The 12,539-nt window shown below is 41.8% G+C and overlaps 1 pseudogene; it reads left to right on the top strand.

Annotated features, from left to right (window-relative positions):
* Positions 1–11,452: 11,452 nt before the first annotated feature.
* Positions 11,453–11,998, top strand: LOC148040073 (bifunctional bis(5'-adenosyl)-triphosphatase/adenylylsulfatase FHIT pseudogene; annotated as a pseudogene).
* Positions 11,999–12,539: the final 541 nt, after the last annotated feature.

Here is a 12,539-nt window from a genome sequence, read left to right as displayed (position 1 = left end):
CCATCAAAGTTCTCTACATTCCCATATTTGTGTGGTATCACTATCAACAAACTCATCATCATAGTCCTCTACACTCCCATATTTGGGTGGTACATTATCATCACTCACCATCATCATTTTCCTCTTCATTATCTATTTCTTTAGCTTCAATGAGTGAGGCGAAGATGGGATCACACTTCTTTTGTAGCCATAGCGAATTTATGAGCTCATAGCCCTACTAAGTTTTCTTGAGCTTTTAAAACCATCATTTATAATATGAATGCTTACCACTCACCCCTTTTTCTTGTAAGATGCCCAAGTGATTTTTAAAAAATACCTAGTTCGACCTACAATATCATAGGATCCTCATCGTGCAATGTGAGTTTTTCATATTCCTACAAGTTGCAAAGGAATTTTGGTCCAGCGATCCCAATGGCCTAAACTACATAATCTCTTTTTTATTTAGTTATTACAAGTACATGTTTTTAGAGTAAGATAACCACCATTTTCTAAATATAAGAACAGTTCCATTGCAATCATAAACAATAAATTTTCACACTATTTAACCATGATTTATGTGAACTACCTTGTTTTATTTCTTGTATTGTATTCTTAAAAAGAATATATAATTTAAAGTGAAGGAAGTTAGCCTAGAGTGGAAGCACACAAGCAGAAGCAAGAGCTATGGTGAAAGGAGCAAGATATATATATATACATATATACACATATATATACATATATACATATACATATATATATATATATATATATATATATATATATATATGTATATATACATACATATACATATACATATACATATACATATACATATACATATACATATACATATACATATACATATACATATATATATACATATACATATACATATACATATACATATATATATATATATATATATATATATATATATATATATATATATATATATATATATATATATATATATATATATAAAATTGCCAGCCTTTCCTTTATTCAAATGCCACTCCCTACTTATAGTGTACAAGTGTGTGGGTCTCATCTACCAAGTGTAACCATATAGCGTGCCACATCTCCCTACTTATAGTGTACAAGTGACAGTGATGGGAACTCCCTACTTATAGTGTACAAGTGTGTGGGTATCATCTACCAAGTGTAGCCATATAGCATGCCACATCTCCTACTACAAGTGCTATGTTAGGATGAGTGGCTATCATGGCATACATCAAACTACTTGCAGTAGATGCACAAGGGATCTTGGCCATCTTGGCTTTCTACTCATCAAACTGTGTGCAATCAGCCTAACTAACCTTCACATGAGAAGATAAGGGACAACCAAAAGGCTTACCATCCTACATATGAAACCGCTCAAGGACTTTCTAGATATACTCCTTCTATGATAGATAAAAAAGGAGCCCCTTAGAGTGATCACATGTGATGTGCATCCCAAGAATATCACTACAAGGATTTGAGCTGGTAGCGACGACGATTAGCGACGGCGGGTATCGGCGTCGCTATTTGCGTCGCAAATAGCGACGGTCCATAGGGAAAAAAGTGGGCCGAAACCGAGCGCGGCTTTATTTTGTGTTTTCGCCTTTTGTATTTTGAGAGCGAGAGTGAGGGAGAGAGCGACCGTCATGAGAGAAGGAGAGGAAGAAGACTTGCCGCCGCCGCCGCCGCCCACCGCCACCGCCGTTGTTCGCGAAGGAGAGGAGGAGCCTTCATCGCAAAGAGGAGCCGTCCCACACTCGCCATATCTCATTATATACATATATACATATACATATATATACATATACATATATATACATGTATATATATATATATATACATATATATACGTATACATATATATATATATATACATATACATATATATACATGTATATATATATACATGTATATATATATATATATATACATATATATACATATATATATATGTACAATGCGTAACTGCCAGCCTTTCCTTTATTCAAATGCCACTCCCTACTTATAGTGTACAAGTGTGTGGGTATCATCTACCAAGTGTAGCCATATAGTGTGCCACATCTCCCTACTTATAGTGTACAAGTGACAGTGATGGGCACTCCCTACTTATAGTGTATAAGTGTGTGGGTATCATCTACCAAGTGTAGCCCTATAGCATGCCACATCTCCCACTATAAGTGCTATGTTAGGACGAGTGGCTATCATGGCATACATCAAACTACTTGCAGTAGATGCACAAGGGATCTTGGCCATCTTGGCCTTCTACTCATCAAACTGTGTGCAATCAGCCTAACTAACCTTCACATGAGAAGGTAAGGGACAACCAATAGGCCTACCATCCTACACATGAAACCGCTCAAGGACTTTCTAGATATACTCCTTCTATGATAGATAAAAAGGAGCCCCTTAGAGCGATCACATGTGATGTGCATCCCAAGAATATCACTATAAGGATTTGAGCTGGTAGCGACAGCGGGTATCGGCGTCGCTATTTGCGTCACTTTTGCGTCTCAAATAGCGACGCAAATAGCGACGGTCCATAGGGAAAAAAGCGGGCCGAAACCGAGCGCGGCTTTATTTCGCATTTTCGCGTTTTGTGTTTTGAGAGCGAGAGCGAGGGAGAGAGCGACCGTCGTGAGAGGAGAGGAAGAAGACTTGCCGACGCCGCCGTTGCCCGTCGCCGCCGCCAATGTTCGCGAAGGAGAGGAGGAGCCTTCATCGCAAAGAGGAGCCGCCCCACACTCACCATATCTCATCGGTGAGTCTCCCTGCTTGTTTAAGGTTTAAATCACTTTCTCTTTTGCTTGTTTAGGAGAGGAAATGAGAGAGAAAGAGAGGGAGAGGGAGAGAGAGGGAGAGAAAGAGAAAGAGAGGGAGAGGGAGAGGAAGGGGAGGAAATGAGAGAGGGAGAGAAAGAGAAAGAGAGGGAGAGGGAGAAGGAGAGGGAGGGAGAGTGCATTCTCTCTCTCCCTCTCCCTTTTGCTTGTTTAAGGTTTAAATCACTTTCTCTTTTGGTTGTTTAGGAGAGGAAATAAGAGAGAGAGAGGGAGAGGAAGAGTGCATTTTCTCTGTCCCTCTCCCTTTTGCTTGTTTAAGGTTTAAATCACTTTCTCTTTTGCTTGTTTAGGAGAGGAAATGAGAGAGAAAGAGAGAAAGAGAGAAAGAGAGGGAGAGGGAGAGGGAGAGAAAGAGAAAGAGAGGGAGAGGGAGAGGGAGGGGGAGGAAATGAGAGAGGGAGAGAAAGAGAAAGAGAGGGAGAGGGAGAGGGAGGAAGAGTGCATTCTCTCTCTCCCTCTCCCTTTTGCTTTTGGAGAGTGTTAGGATATATTGTGAGAGGGAGAGGAAATGCGAGAGAAAGAGAGGGAGAGGGAGAGGGAGAGAAAGAGAAAGAGATGTATACTCAAATGCATAGCTTTATGGAGATGTATGTCTACTCAAATGTATAGCTTTTGTCTACTCAAGATGTAGTCCACCTGTGTGTGTATATATTGGAACGATAACATATCCATGATTATGGTAATGGTATGCACTTTGCTTTTTTTATGGGTACCATTACATCGACTCCTTATGAGGGCTAAAAATTAGTCATACACTTTATAAAGTCTAATTAGGAGATTTAAGATGCACGATAATAGACTTATCGATAATGATATGCAATGTGCTTTGCCATGGGCCATGTACATTGGTGACTCTTTAAGATGGCCTAAAATTGGTCATATCCTTCATAATGTCCAAGTAGGGGATCTAATTGTGATATGCATAATTCATTGTTTTTGTATTAACTTTACAGGCATAACAAATTAGTAATCATGCCAACTAGTCAACGGAAGGACTAAAAGAAAATGATACCCCAGCTAATGGTCATTATGGTACTTCATCAAAATGAACCCAAAAGTATTGCTATAGAAGAAGAATCCCTTAAATTGAGCATAGTATATTTTCTTCAAATGTTATGACTATGAGTAGAATTGATTGAAACAAATTTTATTACTATAGTTGATAAATTTCATAGATGGCATTAATTTTTATACATGGACCTAGGACAAAAAACCACATTTCTAAGATAATTTTTGTTGAGACTGATTTATTATTAGACTAAGAGATCCTCAATGATGCTCATAAATGGATTACTTATACTCAAAGCCCTCTAGTGCAATTGTATAAGTAATCCTAGTAGAGCCCCTCTAAGATACTCAAAGTACATAACCTAGAGATCGTAGCTAGGTATATAAGGTATAATGGTTGTACAAGAAGACACCTCAATAATTGATTGATCACCACTAAATCCCAAAGAAGAATCGTGTTCCATCCCCTTCAACTCTATATTCACCTCGTGAAGAACTTCATTAATCATAGCATCCTTGTCACCAATCTTTTTGTTGCAATGATGAAGTAACATATTCATCACTTTTCCTTTTAGCATCTAAGACATTATCCAATCTTTTAGTCAAGTCCAAACATTTAGTCTTCGACTCATGAACCTTATGAACCAATGCTTTTTTTTTTACAATAATGAATAATTATCTACCGGGACAAACAAATCCTTGAGCATGGTATATGGCCGAGATATAACATCAATAAATCTCTCAAGTACTATGTCCAACACATTCTTTACATCAATCAGTAAAGCATATCTTATATCTTGAAGTTTAGATTTCAACACCATGGATGCATCAATATTAGCCTCAATGTTTTACAAAATTTGCTTCTCAAGCTCTTACAGAGGCTATAACCTCTCAAGCAAGAGCTTATGGTCAACTTGCAACTTGACATATATCTCCATAAAGCTATCCATTTGAGCCTCGTTTGTTGCAATATAGATAAGATGGAAAACGAAGAAGGTCTTATTGTTCAAGATCGTGAGGCGTATCTTAATCAGCGTGTCCCATGTCCTTGCTCTCAATGCAAGTTGGCAATTAGACGAAAACGCCGATTGTCTATAGAACACGTACGACGATTTGGCGAGTTTCAATCTGAGATCATTGATCAAGCGATTGCGGATTTTCAGCAAACGGTAATTTGAAGTTAATATTAATCATGCATTGTACTCGCAAGCTAATTGAAAACCATACACAATAAGATTGGGTCTTGTTGGAAAATTTTCTATACAGGGAGGTGATGTCTCATCCCAAGGGGGAGTGCACCCTTTGCAACCAATTAGAAGAGTTCGTGGGCATGCGATGGATGGAGTGCAGGAGCCAATTCACCACTCGCAAGACCAATCTATACCGTCAATGCCAGAGGAGACAGACAACCTTCCAGACCTACCTACAATCTTGGAGCCTGAGATGGAGGTAATGATCGATGCATTAATTTCCATGGATGTCGAGACATCTGATCCACTTAGAGAGGAAGCATCCATACCATTATATGATGGGTGCCGAGTATCTCGGTTGAAGACATTGCTTGCACTCTTAAGTGTGCAAGCAAAATACGGGTGGAGCGATACAAGTGTCACCGAGTTATTCAGGTACCTTGCACATAGGCTTCATTGATTTTTTTTTTGACACTATTATTACAAACATTTGTGCTTTTTCAAGGTGTTTTATGATTTTTTTTAGGTTATTGAAATATCATATATTACCATCTGCAAATACCATGCCTGAGTCTCGTGATGATGCACGACATGTTTTACGGAAGCTTGGCATGGACTACAATAACATCCATGCATGTATCAACGATGCATACTGTTTCGAGAAGAATACGAGACTATGGAGATATGCCCAAAGTGTGGTGCTCATAGGTATCGACAGGACTTGCAAGGGCAAACCATCCCTCAAAAAGTTCTCAGACACTTTCCTCTCATCTCCCACATAAACCACATGTTTTGTATGTCCGACATGGCGAGCTTGACAACGTGGCATGTGCATAATAGGTCCACGGATGGAGTTCAACGAATATCAGCGGATTCGCGCGCATGGAGCCACATTGACTCTACCTTCCCAGGCTTTGTGCGAGAGCCAAGGAATCTTCGGCTCGGTCTCGCAATGGATGGTGTGAACCCATTCGGTCTGCGCTCAGCTTCTTACAGTGTGTGGCCTATAGTCCTTGTCAACTACAACATCCCTCCATGGCTTTCTACGAAGAAAGGACATCTCATCCTTAGCTTGCTCGTCCCAAGCCGCTACAAAGTAAAAAATATGGACGTGTATCTTCGTCCATTAGTCAATGAGCTTAAGATTTTGTGGGAGGAGGGGGTCACTGTGCAAGATATGAGGCAGTCACGATGGTCGACAGGGTCAGCCAACATTCAAGCCATTTTCATGTGGACAATGCATGAATTTCCGAGATTGGGAGAGTGCTCAGGTGAGTAGGCCTCCGTTCTTGCTGGTAATATCTATATTTTATCTCATTCAATCAAGTATTCACTAGGTCATGGTGTCGGAACAGGCCTGGTTACCTCAGGTTATCATGCATGTCCATTGTGTGGGCCACAGTTAGACTCCTGAAGGTCACGAACCATGAAGAAGATGGTATATCAAGGACACACCACTTTCTTGCCGGAGGATCATGAACTCAGGGAAGGTTTCCTTGGACGACCTCCAACACGTATGAACGCCGCAAGCTGGTATGAGCTGAAAATGGTCCACGCGGAATCACATCCAAATGGAATGCGACGGTTCTCAGTTTTCTACGAGTTGCCATATTGGACCCACTTACAGGTCAGCCACTTGTTGGATCCCATGCATATTTTCAAGAATGTGGGCATCTTGCTATGGGACCACATCACAGGAAAGAGAGACACTATAGGGGCATGAATGGATTTGAAGGAGGTAGGTAAGATGGAGGCGCTTTGGCCGTAGTCGAGTGTGCTGATGTGGTCGCATGCAGCTTCCTCGCACTCCTTGGGTTTTGTCCACTAAAGAAGAGCGCATTGTGAAGCAAGTAATCAAGTCTATCTGCACTCCGACGGGTAGGATGCGTTCTCTCAAGTCCGCATTTCCTAAAGATGACCAATTGTCGGGGCTAAAATCCCATGATTGACCTAAGATATGTCAGGTTTGTGTTACGAATGGATTGTAATTAGCGTGGGCATTTTGCAATTTGGAAAGTGGCCATTATTCATAATGCTTTCTCATTTGTGGCAGTTTGTCCTACCGATCGCAATCCCAGGATGCCTTACTCCAGAAATTCACGGGGTCATTTACAAGTTGTCGACTTTGGTGCAATGGATCTCACATAAAGAGATTAAGACGTCCTCTATTGAATCCGCGAGGCGGGGACCAGTGGAGACGGTGTGTCTCTTTGAGAAATACCTGCCCACTAGCATGCTCACGATACAAATCCACCTTCTTGTGCATCTTGTGGACGAAGTAGAGATTGCTGGACCTGTCCATACGCGATAGATGTTCTTCCTGGAGCGCTTCATGAAAACCCTAAAAGGCTTTGTGCGACAACGAGCTTGGCCAGAAGGTAGCATGGCCGAAGGTTGGTTGGTGTCAGAGGTGTTAGTGCATATTTTACAATGGCTACCAACGGTGGAACCAGACAATGAAATGCTATGGATGCTGAAGGATGATGATAGACTGACTGGAGATGTGGTGGTTGGAAATGGGGTAGAAAAAAGAATGGATGCCTCAATGGAAGAGAATGTGAATCTCTTTTGTATGTTGCACCATGCCTCCATGGAGACGTGGCTCGCCAAGTACCAGATTGCAAGGCAAGATCGAGAGGAAGCGTGAGCTGAATTTCAACGTAGTACGCGTTATCGACCAATTCGATATCCCCAAGGCATGGAGGAGATACCGCGGTTTATGTCAACGCGATGGTTGCATGGAGTCTTGACCGTAACATCCAGCGAAGGGACATAGGTCTCAATGGAGGAGTGGGAATTCTCGAGGGGATGTAGTCCAAAGGTGATGAGGGGTTTAGAATCTGTCGTATCTAAATTTTATATGCGACATCTAATTTGAGTGTTTCAATGTACAGTGTAAAATATATAGTGCAGGATGGTCATGCGGACGGCATTTTCGCATGGAGCGTATTGACAAAATGCGCTCCACAATGGACTGTGGTGTCATGGCAAGGTTCGAGCAAGAGAGCCGACGATGAGTAACGGATCCAAACACGGTTGTGGATGAGATGGAGTATTTTGGGAACTTGCAAAGTATTATTACGGTGGATTACAGTAGCTTCTCCATGATACTATTCGATGTGCAGTGGTTCAAAGTGGTACTTGGAGGAGCTGGAGCAACAGTTTGACGAGGTCCATCGCGATTTCTCGAAATAGATTTTGAAAAAAAATGGATGGATTTGCGCGACACCTTTGTGTTGCCGGCCCATTGTGAATAGGTGCATGGAGTCATTTGCTTGCTAATTGTATTACGACATGGTTTATGTCACAATGGCTTGAACTCGCTTTGTACGTGTTTGTGAATATGTAATCTTCTATCCAAACCCTCGACAACCTCGATGGTGGTATGTTATACCTTCAACTCCTCGAAGTGCGAGAGTATATGATCAAAGCGATGTTCCGAGCATAGATGAAGATAATATGCAAATAGAGGGGTCGATATTACAAGGGGTGGAGGCCGTTGAAAGCTTGGAGCCAGCATCGGCTAACAACGATGGAAATACAAGAGTCCAAGAATTTTTTGAGAACAAGGCGGACTCATTCTTTTGTGATGACATGTCTATCGACCTTCCAGTGTATGTCGAGTTGTGTTAGGAGATTAACATGGGACCATAGGATACTTCATACTTGGAGCATCCACTTACTCAATTCGTTGACCAATCTCTTATAAAGGTACATAAGATATGCATTTTAAGAGAGATTTTTTTAAAATGATTTATATTACTGTGCTTTGTATAATTTAAATTGATTATTCTAACACCATTTAATATCTATGCAGGTGACATTTTCAGGATGAGTCGAGGAATGAGTGATGAGGTGTTGCAGGACATCTTCGCACGCATGTCTCCAGACCAGCTTGAAGATTCAGAGAGATGGCGGACCAGGATCTATCTCATTCTTCTTCAGGGCACTCTGCTAGATTTGCTTCAGTGCGATCGGATGCTTCGGCTTCGAGTAGATGATCTCGATGCTCACGACTTGGGCCTGAGGGAGGGAGTGCATCGGGATTAGGGGGATGCTGCTGTGGAGACATGGATGTGGTGTCTCCATCTTGTCATTCAACTGGAGCTGCATCAACACCATGATTTGTCACACTTGTGGGGACGTCTACTCCAGTTACTTCGGCTTTTACGCAGCCGTCAGCAACTCCAAGAGAGGTTACCCCCGTCGGTACACCGGATGTAGAGGGGTCTCCTGGATATGCCCAGGAGCGTGGACGCAGATGGGAGAGGACCCATCTTAGGCAGACTCCTAGGGGTTATGGATATCTGGTCGATAGTAGGTCAGGAGCCATCATCATGAATGATGAGGGGAGGAGGGTGATGGCTCGCATGAGAGAGTTGTGCCAACGAGTTTTTCGGCACAACGTCCTAGATCATTGGAAGAACATATTGAAGGGGAGCAAGGACTACATAGTAGCATCCTTGCACGAGGAGTTTTCGGTGCCAGCCGTAGTAGATAGATTCTCTACAGGCTGGATGATGGATTGCATATGTACATACATGTAACATAGACGATCCGACGCATGCAAGGTAATCAAGAGTGGGGCTGCAAAGCCCGAGTGGTTAGATGCAGACGACTGGCGCCAACTGAGGGAGGAGGCTACAGATTCTCTAGGACGTTGGAGTCAGCAGCGCAAGGCGGCGAGGGCACGACTCGAGGCCGAAGTGGTCCATCATTTTGGGAGTGGCAGCCACAGGACATATTTGGAGGACTTTGTAAGTTTTTCTTTTGTTTTGCTTGTTTGTTTTTTTGAAATATTATTTGTACTGACAATCATGTTTCTAACAGTTAGCATTTTGTTTTCTTTGCAGTACTCCATTACAAATCGTGATCCGCAAGGCCTTGAGACTCAATATGCAGAGAGGCACGGTCTCAAAGCCTTGATCAATCGATTGTATAGATGTGGCGGCCTTGTAAGTCACTCATCTTTCTTGTCCGTAGTTACCATGAGATATTTGAATGCATTATTGTATGGTGGATTGATGTGTTGTTTCTTTTTCTGTAGAATCCGTTCGATGCTCCTTTGCAGCGGGATGAGCTTTCGGGGGACGAGGATTTGTAGCTCGCCCTTGGATCCTTGGAGCTCACACACCTTTATTTTTTAGTCACCTGATCTATGTAGACATTTTCTATGTATTAGTGATATCCTGTCATGATTGTACCAATTACTTTTTATGCAATCATGTATTTATTTCATGTATCAGTTTTATGATTTCAATATACATTCTTTTTATTTGCAAGCGCTTTGTATACAGTAGTGCAGAAACTATTTTGTATGGCTCTCATACAGCACACAGTGCTATATGTGGCAGGGTAGCTTGCTGCCCTGCCACAAAATTTTTTTAATCCCTGTTACCGTCACTATTAGCGTCGTAAATTTACTGCTCGCATCGCTATTGCCATCGCTATGCGCGTCACAAAATGCGTCGCTATTGGCGTCACCAATAGCGATGCTAATAGCGATGTTTCTATGGCATCGTTAATAACGACGCTTTTTGTGACGACGGGGGCAAATTTTGTTGTTTGTATTTTCGTCGCTTTAAACGTTGGTATAAGGTCTATATCTTGTAGTATATGCCAAGCCTATCTCATATCCTTCATCTCAAGGCTCTTCTTGATTTGAGTTTTAAACACATCCATCTCATCATGAGCTCTCCTAGAAATAAGCATATCATCCACATAGAGTACCAAAATCATAAGGCTACTATCACAATCCTTCTTTGTCTATAAACATGGATCCATAGCACTACAACTATGTCCTTCTATGTACATAAAAGTATCAAACTTGTGGTACCATTCCCTATGTGTCTCCTTAAGGCCATAAAGGCTCTTTCTCAACTTGCACGCCCTATCTTTTTCTTCAAATCCCTTAGGTTGTCGTATATAGATCTCATCATGCAAGTCCACTATCTTTACATCCATCTGATGAAGGTCCAGATCTAGCTGAGCAACCAATGCTAGTACCAAGCATATGGTCATCATTTTTGTTGCAAGATAGAGAAATGATGGTTACTCTAGGAAGAGCTACTCTATATCCCATAAGCACAGTGAGGAGAGTGGAATAATCCAAAAGCTACACATGCATGTACTTGGCTCTTATTTCAAGTAAATTTGGTATTTTCATTTTGAGTCAATCAAGATTGTGTTTATGAGTCCAAGCTAATCTCTCTTGGAACCTAATTCACTTCAGTTACAATCTCTTCTCTCTATCATATATCAGTTCTATGATTTGCGTCCACCATAGCCAACTAGCTCTAGATTCGTGTTTCATGACATGGTATCAGAGCCATGGCAAGCTAGTTCTAGCGTCTTTACAGCCTTTCTTGTTCATGCTCGGCTTCTTCTTCTTCTTCTCTTCTCAGTGCTATACCTCGTACCTCTCCTGCCTTTTTGGTGGCCATGTCTATGCACAATGAGACCTCACAAGAAGGGAAAGATTACTACATGGTTGGACCATACAAAATTAGTGTAGGCAAGGTCTTTTTGACCACTGAACTCTCCTATGCTTTTGTAAACGTGAGGCCTGTTGTTCCTGGTGTCAGTTCAAAATGCATTGTGCCCCGATTTATAGATTTAACATATGATGAAACCATTGATTTGTGGCTTATTGCAAAATATGTGGGAGCAAAAATTGAGGCTCACTTTGGTGCCAAATCTTTGACATTCGGGATTCAGGATGGCCGCTATGCAGGACAGACGGTACCCCATGTTCACATCCATATTTTTCCAAGAAAGGCTAGTGATTTTGAAGTGATGGACGAGGTTTATGATGAGCAAGACAAGAAAGAGAGAGAATTGAAGAGGAAACTCAACTTGGACGAGGAGAGAAAAGACCATTGTAGGGAAGAGATGGTGGCTGAGGTTGCAGAATTAAGGACACTGTTCTTGGAAGGCATCAAGGTTGACGGGGTGCTTCGGGTTGAGTGTTCCAAAGCTCTGGATTAGGGTGGAAGTGCCCCAAATCAGGGTAGGTTTGGTGGAGCAATTGGTGGGTAGCAATGGGGAAGCCAACGCTCACACCAACAGCGCCAAGAAGAAGAAGAGGAGAGTCATGCACTAGAAAGAAGCTCTGCAAGCTCACTCTGAAGGTCGTACACCATGCTTTCGAGTTAAAGCAGCCAAAACGAGGCGTCAAGGAGGTAATGAAATTGGTGAGATGAGGCAAGAAATGACTCTGTGTCATTGCCAGTGACATATCTCCAATTGATATGATTACTCATGTTCCTGTGCTCTGCAAAGAGGCTAAAGTTCTGTATATCTATGTACCCTCTAAAGAGACCTTGCTATTTCTAGAGTTACCAAATGTCCAACTTGCTGTGGGTTAATTTTGACTGAGCCTCAGAAAGGAGATGTCAAAAAACAAGACAAAGATAAGAAGCACGAAGACAAAAAAGTCTAAGAAGATCTAGTACGACAAGAAGAGGAAGAATATCATGAAGACCAGCAAAGAATGAAGACTAGAGCAAAGGCCAAAGACAAACACCAA

Source organism: Lygodium microphyllum, chromosome 2 (genome assembly GCF_053477565.2).
Source record: "Lygodium microphyllum isolate KBCC chromosome 2, Lygodium_microphyllum_v1.1.10, whole genome shotgun sequence".
NCBI classification, from domain to species: domain Eukaryota; kingdom Viridiplantae; phylum Streptophyta; class Polypodiopsida; order Schizaeales; family Lygodiaceae; genus Lygodium; species Lygodium microphyllum.
This window is presented reverse-complemented; position numbering and strand designations above follow the sequence as displayed.